Source organism: Protopterus annectens, chromosome 7.part0 (assembly GCF_019279795.1).
Source record: "Protopterus annectens isolate FY-2018-M chromosome 7.part0, PAN1.0, whole genome shotgun sequence".
In the NCBI taxonomy this organism is placed as follows: domain Eukaryota; kingdom Metazoa; phylum Chordata; order Ceratodontiformes; family Protopteridae; genus Protopterus; species Protopterus annectens.
The window spans coordinates 729,673,853-729,687,824 of record NC_056739.1 but is presented as its reverse complement, the minus strand read 5'-3'; positions in this window follow the sequence as shown (position 1 = coordinate 729,687,824).

The following is a 13,972-nucleotide window of genomic DNA, read 5'->3' as shown; positions in this document are numbered from 1 at the left end:
AGTCAGATGAACTACAAAAAGTTTCCTAGATTTTCGATTCCCAAGAAGGAATTAAAATTGTCATTGTATAATAAAAAATGTAAAGAACCAGTACAACCATGCATGTAGACTTCATAGTGCCCCAGCATCTTTGTTAAAAGTTATCTAGTAGATAGATTATTTCTGTCCTATAATAAATCAAATCAATCTTTAATTTCAACCAACCAAAATCTTATTATTCCCTCAGTCTTTGTTGTAAACCACAGCCAAATAAAGATCAAGGAATAACTAGGTCAATACAAAAAAAAAAAACAGTGTTTTACAAAATGAAAATGTGTCATAAATATCAGCAGAACTTCACATAAGGACAATATGCAAATGTAGATGGGGGGCTGAATTAGCAAAACACTTGAGGGGCAAAAAGAGAGTGTGAGAGAATTTTAAAAACATGAAAGCCTTTAGAAATTCAAAGTGAAGTATTTACACTGCATTTATCTCACTACTTATAAACTATGTGACTTTATGATAACCAAAAATGTATGAGTTATTTTTTTTTTTAAGAAAGACAATTAAATAAGTTGAAGACATAAAAGACAAAAGAACTTTTTCTTTTTGTTTCCTTCTTTCCTCCCTTTCATAACAAGCAAAGATTGAGGTAAAAAAAAGAAGTGAAGTGTTTTGTTATTTACTTAACAGACTAGCAATTCTTGATGTGTAAAGATAATTGAGTATGTGTCAAATCTCAATCACTATAAACATATCTAGATATTATGAATTACTATATGTATATGGTAAAAAAATATTTTTTATGAAAACGTCTAGTAAATTGTGATATATAAAAACATATAAAAACATATAGGAATACTTTACTGCACATTGTTGAGCAGAATAAATTCAAGGTTTCATAGATACTTTGAGAGATTTTGAAGTAGTATCACTTTTACGTTCAGTTTTCTGTTTCTTTTTTCCCACTTCTGTCCAGTTGTTTTTCTCAGTAGATCTTTTTAGTGTGGCAGTACTAGACCAGTCCATATCTTCAGGAATGGAGATTATGTTGTTGTGTTTGATGAAGGAAATGGTGTCCTCTATAGAGTTGAAAGTTTTTAAGTCATTTGACTAAAATATTATGATTTTCACAGGGTATACAAGATGGGTTTTTATTTTATTTTGTTTTAATAGTCTTACTAATGGCCAGGCTTTCTTCCTCTGCTTAACAACTCTTGATGAATAATCATTATCAAATCTTATCTGTTGATGTTTATATGTAAGTGGACTTTTCCTCCAGGCTGTCTTGAGAATAAGATCTTTGTCCAGATAAGAAAGAAATTTGACAATTACCAGGCTATAATTCATACCACACCTTTCGGCCACCTAACCTGGACCGAAACACTAAAGGTGGAGGTGTGTCCATATTCATTAAGGATATCCACACCTCCAGGCTAGTTGCTCAGCAGAATGCATCCGAGATTATCCATGTGCAACTAACTCTGGGCAAGACTGCAATCCAAATTGTAGCTTGCTACAGATCCCCCACCATGCCCCAGAATTCCCACTCCTCATTTCTTAATACACTGGAAAATATTAAGGTACAACCCAACACCCTAATAATGGGCGATTTCAACTACCCTACCATTAACTGGCAAAACTACTCATGTACCAACTCTTGTGCTCAACGTTTTCTGGAATTCATAAATTCCAATGCCATGGATCAACTTTTCCACACCCCCACTAGGGGCAGCAATATCCTAGACCTGGTTATTACCAACATGGGCAACTGGTGCTCCACACCAGAGGTCAATTCCTCATTGGTCAGATCCGACCATAAGCTAATCACCCTAGGCATCCACATCCCTCCCCCACCACCCATTAGGGAAACCACAGTAAAAAATTTCTCCAAAGCCAACTTCACGCTTCTTAAGACAGAAATGGCAAACTTCACAACACCCATGCTGACGGACAATAAAGGTATGACTGCTGAATGCTACACAAATGCACCTTATACGCACTTACATGAGTGCATGGATCATGCAAGAAGTTGAGATCCCTCATAAAATCCTCCAAAGCTAGTTATGAAAACAAAATCACCACTGACTCTAAAGACAACCACAATGCATTCTATAGCTATGTCAAGAATCTCAATGGCAACACTCAGATCTGCTCTGAGTTACAGCACAATGGTACTAAATATACAGAACCAATGGATATTGCCAACATCCTGGCAGATAGGTTCAGTGCTAACTTTACCCCTCTGTCATCCCCTAAAGGGCCCATCTGTATACCAGAAGAATGCAAAGTTCCTGTAATCACAGCTGCACAGGTAAAAAACACACTATCCAAAGCCAAGAACACAGCATCCATGGGACCTGACGACATCCCAGGCTGTGTTCTACATGAACTACAGAACGAACTGGCACCCCTCCTAAGTACCATGTTCAATCATAGCCTCACCTCAGGCTATGTGCCCACTGAATGGCCCACTCCACAAAGGGGGAGCCACCACAAACCACGGAAACTACCACCCCATTAGCCTACCGAGCCTGGTTTGCAAGGCTATGGAGCATATCATCATGGAACGTATAAACAATGACATTGGTAATCTTCAAACCCAGGACCCCACCCAGTTTGGGTTTGTAAAAGGCAGATCATGTCTCCTAAACCTGATAGACTTCTTTGAAGCAGTCACCAAAGCTGTAGATGAGGGTAAGGTGGTTCACACAGCCTATCTAGATCTCACCAAGGCTTTTGACACCATCTCCCACTCTGGAATTATAGATAAACTCACTAAACTAGGTATAAATCCCTATCCCACAAGATGGGTTGCCAACTGGCTCACTGACAGAACCCACACTGTGAAAGTAGCAGACTCCAAATCCAACTTCAGACCAGTGACAAGTGGAGTACCACAGGGTTAAGTCCTGGATCCTCTCCTGTTTGGTATCTACTTCTCTGAAGTACAGGCCAACACAGAAGGTCTTTGGCTAATGAAGTTCGCAGATGACTGCAAACTAGAAGCCATAATCAAAACTGCAAAAGATGTGGACAACCTACAAAAGGGCCTTGCTGAGATAGATGCCTGGTGTCAAAGTCATGGCTCAAGCTCAATGCCAAAAAGTGCATTGTCATTCTTTTTGGTAAAAACTCAGTACCCATGAACTACTACATAGGTGGTAGTCTACTTAACACTGAAAGTGTGATAAGAGACCTTGGGATGCAGGTGGACAGTAGTCTCTGCTTTGATAATCACATCACCACAGTAGTCAGGAAATCCTTCTATGTGGCACACCTCATCACAAAAGGTTTCTCATCCAGGAAAAAGTGGTCATTGTTCCCCTCTACTCATCACTTATTAGACCCATTATAGAGTACAATGCCCCTTTTGGTATGTACCTCACAAGACATCTACAACAACTGGAAAGGCCAAAGAAATACCTCACAAAGAGGATTACCGGCCTCAAAGACTCATAACTATGCAGACCGTCTCAAAAAAACTGCAACTTTACTCCATTGCATAACACCTACTCAGAGGTGATCTCTGCCTAACACACAAAGCTATGTCAAACCCACAGCTTTTAGACATGCTCCACTTAAAGAAATCCCAATCCCTATGAGCTACATGCTCTAGGGACCTAAACCTCGTCACCAAAATAAACAAAACATGCCGGAGGGATAGATTCCTGTCCCAGAGACTTCCCATACTCTGGAACAAACGACCTATCTATATCAAACAAAGCTCCTCATTAGCACTGTTCAAGAAAAATCTTGATGATTGGATGGGAGATAGGAAATTCACTCTGGGGATCACCTCTGTGGCTCTGCTCGACAGTGGCACAGGAAAATTATTTTCTTGGGTGGCGAAAGCCAGGGTACCTTTGGCTAGGCTTATATAGGCCCTAGGGCCAAATAGCCTAGTACCTACCTATGAACCTATGAACCTATGTTGTAGATATTAGTTTTCCAATTGCTCTGTGGCCTCTCTCAATGCCATTAGATAAACCTTCTTTTAGGTCAAGTAATTGAGCTCCCAAACATCTCAGATGCCCAGGTGAGAGCTGCTCTCTCTAAAGCAAAATGTATAGTCATACCTTTGGGAAAAACACAGGTGGTAATCCATTAAACATGGAAGAAGTTATCAGGACATTGCCAAAGTGGTTAGCATACAATGCCCGACTGAAGAAACTCCAGCTCTATTCACTAAACCTCAACACGGATATAAACTATGGAACAGAATCCCAGTCCATGTGAGGCAGAGCACAGAGGCACAGCAAACTAATGGGTATAGTATTCTCATCCTCACACACTCTGGCTAGGCTTATAAATGCCCTAGGGCAGATAGCCTAGTATGAACCTATGAACCTATGAACCTATAATTCTGGAAGTCAGGCATTTAAGAATGAAATGATGTTCTCACCTTCAGCTTTTTCAGGGAGACCAAGAATCCTTACATTATTTCTCCTTTCTCTGTTTTCTAGATCATCCAACTTGTTGGTTAACCAATTATTTTGTTGTGTGAGAAGCTGGGCCTGAGTCTCTTTCTCCTTGAGCCTTCCATCAATGTCAGTGAGTGATAATTCACTGTCTGTTATTTTAGATTGTTGATGCTGAAGAATCTCTTTTAAGTTGTCAGTTTGATTTTTGCAGTCTTGTCTAAAAACTTTCCAGTTTATCTGTAAATGTGTCCATTTGTAAGGAGAGATACTGAAGAGTAGAAGACATTTGCTGTATATCCTTCTTTAACAAAGTTTCTGAATTCTTTATGTTGTTCATTTTGACAATGACGTATTTCTGCAGAATATTTTGACAGGAATTTTTATAGATATAAATCTCAAAGTTGATATATTCTTAGTTTAGTAACAGTTTTGTCTTGTTTTCAATAAAATTAGATGACTTAATTTCCTGTTATTTGATGTAGTTTAAGGAGCTCAAAAAATGCTGCTAACTGTTGGCCATTCAGGCTCTGCCCCAGCATTACATACACATGACACACCAGTGCGAGATATTACGGATACAACATAGCAGCCCAGACATATAGGGGCCATGCACATCATTTCTGGGCATACAGAGGGTGCATATCAAATGACAGCAGTGAGGCCATGTAAATCCATGACACACAGATCAGGCAGGTAAAGTAGCAACAGGCCTTGTGTAGTGACCACTTGTGTGGGCATTTAGAGGACTGTGATGTTAATGAGTGGTATCAGTGTGCATATGTTAACAAGTGTGATGTAGAATGGGGTACTGATGGACATATACTTGGGGCTGTCTATAAAGCCATGGACAGGTAGGTATTATAGAGGTGTGTGTGTGTGTGTGTGTGTGTGTGTGTGTGTGTGTGTGTGTGTGTGTGTGTGTGTGTGTGAGTGTGTGTGTGTGTACTGTTAGGCAATGCTGTACAGGTTTTAAAGTGTGTTTATTGTTTCCCCCCACAGGTGGCGAGGTGGGTCAGGGTCCCTCCTGCATGCAATCTGATGTTGCTGTCCATACAGGCACTGAAGATGATGATAGTACTGTTGAGGCACAGGTGGGATTATCAGGGGCTGACACTGCACCAGCATTTGACATCCCCCTTTTAACCACCCCAACCGCTCACACAGTTTCAGTGCCTACACATACCCCATCACCAGTGGCCATAGTGGAGGAACAACTGATATTTGGTGGCAGTGCACAAGTAAGTGTGGTAACCATGCCTACTATGTCCGGTCGCAACAGGCATAGCCAGATGGCTGTCAGGGCACCACATAGGTAGATGTCCCAGGGTGCTCGTGGTAGGGCCGCTGGACATCATGCCCCTGGCTTAGGCAACATAGCTGGTACCAGCAGGCACATGTTTCAGGCTGTAATTGTGGTGCAGGCACATATTGAATGTTACACCAGACAGGGCCTGTGGCTGCAGAGGGCTGATCTCGTATCTGTAAGTGACAACCTCCATGAACTGTTGGGTGCCACCCATGCTTATACTGAGAAAACAGATAGATGGCATGATGAGATGATGGCTCTCATCGGCCATGGTATGTCCATGCTTCAACGTGTGGTGGGGATCAACGACGCTCGCGTAGATGTGGGCCAGCAACACCAACAGCTGGCAGTCAGTGTGGATGTGCTAGGACACCAAGGGGCTCCTGTAGTGGCAGTACCAGCCCTGGCAGTACAGGGAGTGTGATGTCCACACCACACCACAGCAGGCCATGTGCATGTAATCCGGGCCAGTCCCAGGAGGGACCTGGTACCAGCAGACAAATATCATCAGAAGGTGAGAGTAGCACATCGAAGCCTGTACCTGGATGTGCCCGTGGAATCCCTAGCAGGCATAGTCCACGTGTCTGTGACTGGAGGCAGTGAACTGCACACCCTGCCAGGTAAGGTCTGCAGCTGTCCATAAACAGCTGTGTAGGGCAGCTACATGGCAGAACTGTGTGCATGCATACCCTCACACTATGCAAACACACCTAGGGCAACCCCATACCTACACACACCACATCACCTCACCCAGCTCCCCACAGTACACTCCTCACCAACACATATGGTGTCAAATTCTCAGCCTCTGGCAAACCAACACCACACCCTGTGCATATGATGATATCTGTCATCCATGCCATCGATGCAGGGACAGGCTGATATGGTTCTGATGCACATGGTGACTGTACAACAGTGTACCACAGTACTGCAGTGTAACATGTTGTAGGGAGTAGAGTGTGAGGCATATTTGGCAGGTAGTGTAGCCATCCAGCAATGATGCCTTATAGCTGTTAGTAACACTGGTTGGTTGTGGTCTCTATAATATTATCCATATTTGTTGTAGGTGTACATGTGTCAGCACTAGGGTGCCCTGTGCATATGATGATACCTGTGCCCCATCCCTGTCATCCATATCATCGATGCAGGGACAGGCTGATATGGTTCTGATGCACATAGTGACTGTACAACAGTGTACCACAGTACTGCAGTGTAACATGTTGTAGGGAGTAGAGTGCGAGGCATATTTGGCAGGTAGTGTAGCCATCCAGCAATGACGCATTATAGCTGTTAGTAACACTGGTTGATTGCAGTCCCTACAATGTTATCCATTTGTGTCAGTACAAGGATGGTCTGCAGTCATATTCCACAATGGGATATGTCACTGTGCTGACAGCATGGCTGTGACATATATGGGGTACAGTCTAACACAATTCACAGGTTACTAAACTGGTTATTGCCTGTGCCACATGGACAGGTGACCCACTGAGGCATGTATACCTTGCAACCTGATGTCGACCCATCTACATACACAAAGACTGTTACTTGGCAACACTGGGACTAGACCACTACCTAGCTACGTGGTGATACTGATGTGTGTGGCTTACGTTGCACACACCATACAACATTTAGGGTGAGGTATGTCCCAGGTTACATGGTACATGCAGAACATCCTCTGACATATACAGTATGCTAATGGGGATGTAATGGGTGTATATGGATGATACGTAGTGTAAAACAAAAATACACAGAGCCAGCATACAGTGTCCAAAATGAATTGTAATGAAGGTTAAATCATTACAAAAGAAGAAACAAACCGGTTCGGCAGAAACAGCCTTCATCAGTGTTGGTTACATACATAGTGGTGAACAAAGGTATATATACACACACATATAAAATCATTATTGATTAATTAGATTCAATCAGAGGTTTTCATTGAGACCAGGTGGGAATAATCCCCCTAGTTTGATTATCCACTTTTTTTCTTTAGTATTAAGAATGGAGTGTAATCCAGTTTTGTTGTGCTTACTGCCAACTATTTTATCAATAATGATGAAAGTAAATTTGGCAGAAGCATGTTCTAAGTGGTGTTTGTACAAGGCATTGTTTTGCCTTTTGTTCTTGATGTTACTAATATGTTCAGAAATTCTGATTTTAAGTGGTCTGGATGTTTGTCCTACATAAAACGAGCCACAATGACAGGTGGCTAAATAAATAACCCAGTCAGTACTGCAGTTTGCAAAAAACCTCAGATCATAAACTACTGGGCAGTTTCTGCTTGAAAATTGTTTGGACTTATTGATCTTGTCGCAATTAATGCAGTGTCCACAAGGATAGCAACCTGTCAAGGGTTCCCCTGTTAGTGTAGTTTGGATGGTGTTAGAATCCTGGAGCCTATAACCATGTTTAAAATGATTGAAAAAGGAGCCCAAATTCTTGCCCTTCCGAAAGGAAAAAATACATTTATCTGGTATGAGACTAGTTATATCTGGGTCATATTTGAGAATATTCCAATGTCTGTGCACACTATCTATCAGATGATTGGAATTCCTAGCATATGTGGTCGTAAATCTTAAGATAGGATCTTTGTTCCATTCATGCTTATTGTATTTTAACAGATTGTCTCTATCATAGGACTCAACCATATTACTGGCAGCTAGAACATAGCCCATACCATATCCCCTGGTTTTAAATCTGTTGGTAAGGTCTTTCCTATGGGTTTGATAAGAAGAATCATTTGAACAAATACGCTTAGTTCTAATGAATTGGGATTTGGGAATGTTACGTATGACATGTGGTGGGTGGAAACTAGAGGCATGGAGAATGGTATTGTACTCAGGATGTTTTCTAAAAACCTCAGTAGATAATGTGTTGTCAGCTAACTTGGTAACATCAACATCCAAAAAAGTAATGTGTTGATAGTCATACTGGACAGTAAATACCAGACCCCAGATGTTGTTATTTAAATATATGAGAAATTCATGTAACAAATGTATTTCACCCGTCCAAACCAACCAGCAATCGTCAAGGTAGCGTCTCCAGATGTCTATATATGGTAAAAATATATTAGTCGTGGAGTCATAAATAATAATAACCAACACTGATGAAGGCTGTGGTTTCCTGCCGAAACCGGTTTGTTTCTTCTTTTGTAATGATTTAACCTTCATTATAATTCATTTTGGACACTGTATGCTGGCTCTGTGTATTTTTGTTTTATATTCCATGATTGGTGAGCCGTGCATTTGCCCTACGTGCTGTTGGATTTTTTCTTCTGATTTGCTGCCTTTGTCAACAGCTGGGGCCAGTGTTCTTTTAGTAAATATTAAGAATTATTCAGTCACTATTTCTATATAGGTGACTCAGGTGACTAGCTTCAACTTTAGCAACCAGAGGTTTTTCGTTTCACAGCCAGTTTGGCTATTGTTTGCTGAGCTGCCTATCTGCTATCTTTATATGGTTGTGAATCCAGGACATTACGGCTATTTTTGCCTTCAGTTATAATGGAAGTCCTTTTGATGCGAGGTTTCTTGTTTCTACAGTCAGTTTGGACGTTGTCTGCTGAGCTGCCCATTGGCTGTCGTTGCATGGTTGTTAATCCTGGATATCAAGGCAATTTTTGCCCTCAACTACAACGGAAGTCCTTTTTCCGTATCCCTTTTTAATGTTTGGATTCTGAGTTTGTATCAGCACATACCGAGTATATCACTGGTTCTGATGCTGCAGGTTAGTAAGCGTTCAAGCTATTTTATTGAATTACGCTTACCATTGCATTGAAGCACAAGGAGCGCAAGTGGTGTTTCAATATTGATTGCATATCTGGTGTCAACATTCAGTGCTACGCTTACTACATTAGCGTGCACTTTCATATTATGTGGCCTTTTTTTGAATCGTCTGCATCTAAATGCTAGTATACTCGCATTGGTGAGTCTTGCTCCACTCAACCTAGCCTGAATGCCTACAAGTTTGTTTGTCATCTGAATACAACGCTCCGGCTTTTTGGTTACTACCAGTTACTTTTCTTTTTTATGGACAAGTTTTGCTGTGATTTCTTTCTTGTGTTTATCGGGTTGAGCTAAATATCAGAGTCACATGAACAATATCTGACTCCAGCTCACTTTCTCGTTGGGTGGACACCTTTTCGACATCATAACACGTGTGGTTTATATATTTTGAATCAGGGACACGCTGCATACCATTTTGGTGGCCTCATCTTGGACTAAATAATTCCTATTACTGGAATTCTTATCCAGGTACTTTTTCAACTTCCTTCCAGGAATTTGTGAGACTTATATTTCAAGGGGTCATATCTTTACTGACTGTTTAAACATTGTTCTTATATTACACAGTTGTATTAACTACACAATTCTGTATTGATATACAGTTTGGCTGCGACCAACACTCTATTTAATCACTATTCAATCAATTTTGTAGTGTCATGTTACATTTATTGATTCTTTAGTTAACAATGTTCTGATCCAATTTTTGTTATACTTTTGAGGTGATAGTCTGTGTCAGGCAGCTGTACAGGTTTTGTGTCAATGTGTATTATACAGGCTATCAATGGTTGGGAAACTCACTATTAAGTAAATTTCATGCATGGATCAATGAATATCTGTCTTTTCACATAGAATCATTTTCTTAAGTATTTATATATTTGAGTGGAACCAATGTGTTAAATATTTTTGTGTATGTACTTCATTGGCCTTCACATGCCCCTTTTTTTCCCAAGTGGTTTATTTTTATTTTTGTTCACCCTTCAAGCCTGAAACAGTTTATTTGGTTACACAGTATTGTATATCAATTGGTCTGCTGTTTGGTGGACACTCTGGGTTAACTTAATAGTATTGACCCTTCCAAGCATCCATTTGAGGGGCCACAGCCAGCAATATCTTTTTTACCATTTGGGCTGTAATTGTCCCCTCTATTTGAACTGACTCAGTATAACATTTGTTGTCGACTGATATTGTTAGTTACTATCCAACAGATATGGACTTCACTTCCTTTATAACAGGTCTATCCACTGACAGGGAGGACCTGAGGATATTTGGTCTTGGTCACAATTCATCTGATAGAACCCAGACTATGGATCAGAACAATTCTGAAACTAAATGCACAGTAGCATTTCAGAACCTATTTGGTCATCTTAAAACACTACGATCCAATATCTGGCATTCAAAATTATTCAAGGCCTATTTGGCAAAGGGTATCACTCCTAGAGGATTGAGAATATGGATTCAACCCTTAGTCTCCAATCCAGATCAGGAACTTATGGACCAGTGGTCCGCCATCCAGCAGCAAGCTTCTATTTCTTTTGTTGAAACCCTATCCAAATTTCATGACAGAATCATCGATTCTGAGATTCAAACAGTTTCGAGGCTTGTGGGTGAACTTAAACCTTTTGAAGGGGAAACATTTTTCAACACACAGTTAAATAAAGTAGCTAATGATCTCAAAATTTTAGAGGAACAATTACGGACCAGGAAGTTGAAAAAATTCCAGAGGGATGAAGGGGATTACCTTAGCAATAATCCTTTTGCAACCAACACCAAACAGGTTAGATTCACTCCCAGGGCTCAGAGAACCCCTAAGAGGAAAAGACCTCGGTCCATTTTGAAAAAAACAGGTAATCCACCGGTATCTTCCACTGAAGAATTTTCATCTGGTATAGATAGTGAATTTCCAAGTACATCCAGGTCACCTTCCCCGAAACAAAATCCAAACACTGTCCCTTTAGATTTAAATATAAACGAGGGGGGAGAAAACACAGGAAGAATTACCAACATAGACAGTTTACTGAAAATGGTCATGGAGAATTAGATGTTTCATCAAACAGTAATGTGCTTAATCTATCTGATTTTGTATTATCCCCAACACACCTGCTGGTCCTTAATAAAGGGTTGTCTTTTGTACCAGGCTTCATGGTTTCTGAGGATTTGTTGGCTCAGGATGTTGCCTCCTTTTGTAGAATTTTGAACTTGAGATTATTTTTTGGGGATTCTGGGCATGATATGGACGAACGATTTACATACCACAAATCATCTTTTGTTCCACCCATGCATCCACTGGTACAACAGTTTCAAAAAAACGTTCTCAATGACCTTCATTTTTTCGGTTCTGATATTCAACTTAAATCCAATAATATTTCTCGAGCTGAACGTGAAGCAATTTTTGAACTACAGAATAATAACAATATTGTTATCATTCCTGCTGATAAGGGGGTGTGGTTGTGATCTTGAACTGGTGTGCCTATGACAAAGAGGCAAACAGACAGTTGTCTGATCCCAAATATTACTCCCTGATGGGGATTGATCCTACACCCAGGTTTCAAACACAAATAGAGGAATTTATACATTGGGCTAGGGATGAATGCATCATAACCTATGACACTGCACAACAACTTATTGTCAAGGATCCATCCACTCAATATATATATTTCCTGCCAAAGATTCATAAGGATCCTCTATCCCCTCCAGGCAGACCAATTGTTTCTGGAAGGGGCTATATTACAGAACCTCTTTCATTGTTCCTTACTAAACATCTTAAACCATTACTGGGTATGATAAGATCACGATTACATGACACCACCAGTTTTCTTCAGATTGTTTCGGACAGCCAACTTGAGGAAGATTGGTTATTGTGTACCCTAGATGTTTGTGCTCTATACACCAACATTCCACACGAATCTGGACTTGAGGCCCTGGCTTTTTGGTTGAACAGGGCTAATCTATATCCATCTACTTTTAATTCCTTTTTGATAGAATCAGCCAGATTGGTCCTCACCAGTAATGTTTTTTCTTATTCGGACAAATGTTACTGGCAAGTCAAGGGTACAGCCATGGGGGCATCTTTTGCCCCCATTTATGCGGATCTCTTTATGGCTTTCGTGGAACACCATATTATTTATGACTCCACGACTAATATATTTTTACCATAAATAGACATCTGGAGACGCTACCTTGACGATTGCTGGTTGGTTTGGACGGGTGAAATACATTTGTTACATGAATTTCTCATATATTTAAATAACATCTGGGGCCTGGTATTTACTGTCCAGTATGACTATCAACGCATTACTTTTTTGGATGTTGCTGTTACCAAGTTAGCTGACAACACATTATCTACTGAGGTTTTTAGAAAACATCCTGAGTACAATACCATTCTCCATGCCTCTAGTTTCCACCCACCACATGTCATACGTAACATTCCCAAATCCCAATTCATTAGAACTAAGCGTATTTGTTCAAATGATTCTTCTTATCAAACCCATAGGAAAGACCTTACCAACAGATTTAAAACCAGGGGATATGGTATGGGCTATGTTCTAGCTGCCAGTAATATGGCTGAGTCCTATGATAGAGACAATCTGTTAAAATACAATAAGCATGAACGGAACAAAGATCCTATCTTAAGATTTACGACCACATATGCTAGGAATTCCAATCATCTGATAGATAGTGTGCACAGACATTGGGATATTCTCAAATATGACCCAGATATAACTAGTCTCATACCAGATAAATGTATTTTTTCCTTTCGGAAGGGCAAGAATTTGGGCTCCTTTTTCAATCATTTTAAACATGGTTATAGGCTCCAGGATTCTAACACCATCCAAACTACACTAACAGGGGAACCCTTGACAGGTTGCTATCCTTGTGGACACTGCATTAATTGCGACAAGATCAATAAGTCCAAACAATTTTCAAGCAGAAACTGCCCAGTAGTTTATGATCTGAGGTTTTTTGCAAACTGCAGTACTGACTGGGTTATTTATTTAGCCACCTGTCATTGTGGCTCATTTTATGTAGGACAAACATCCAGACCATTTAAAATCAGAATTTCTGAACATATTAGTAACATCAAGAACAAAAGGCAAAACAATGCCTTGTACAAACACCACTTAGAACATGCTTCTGCCAAATTTACTTTCATCATTATTGATAAAATAGTTGGCAGTAAGCACAACAAAACTGGATTACACTCCATTCTTAATACTAAAGAAAAAAAGTGGATAATCAAACTAGGGGGATTATTCCCACCTGGTCTCAATGAAAACCTCTGATTGAATCTAATTAATCAATAATGATTTTATATGTGTGTGTATATATACCTTTGTTCACCACTATGTATGTAACCAACACTGATGAAGGCTGTGGTTTCCTGCCGAAACCGGTTTGTTTCTTCTTTTGTAATGATTTAACCTTCATTATAATTCATTTTGGACACTGTATGCTGGCTCTGTGTATTTTTGTTTTATATTCCATGA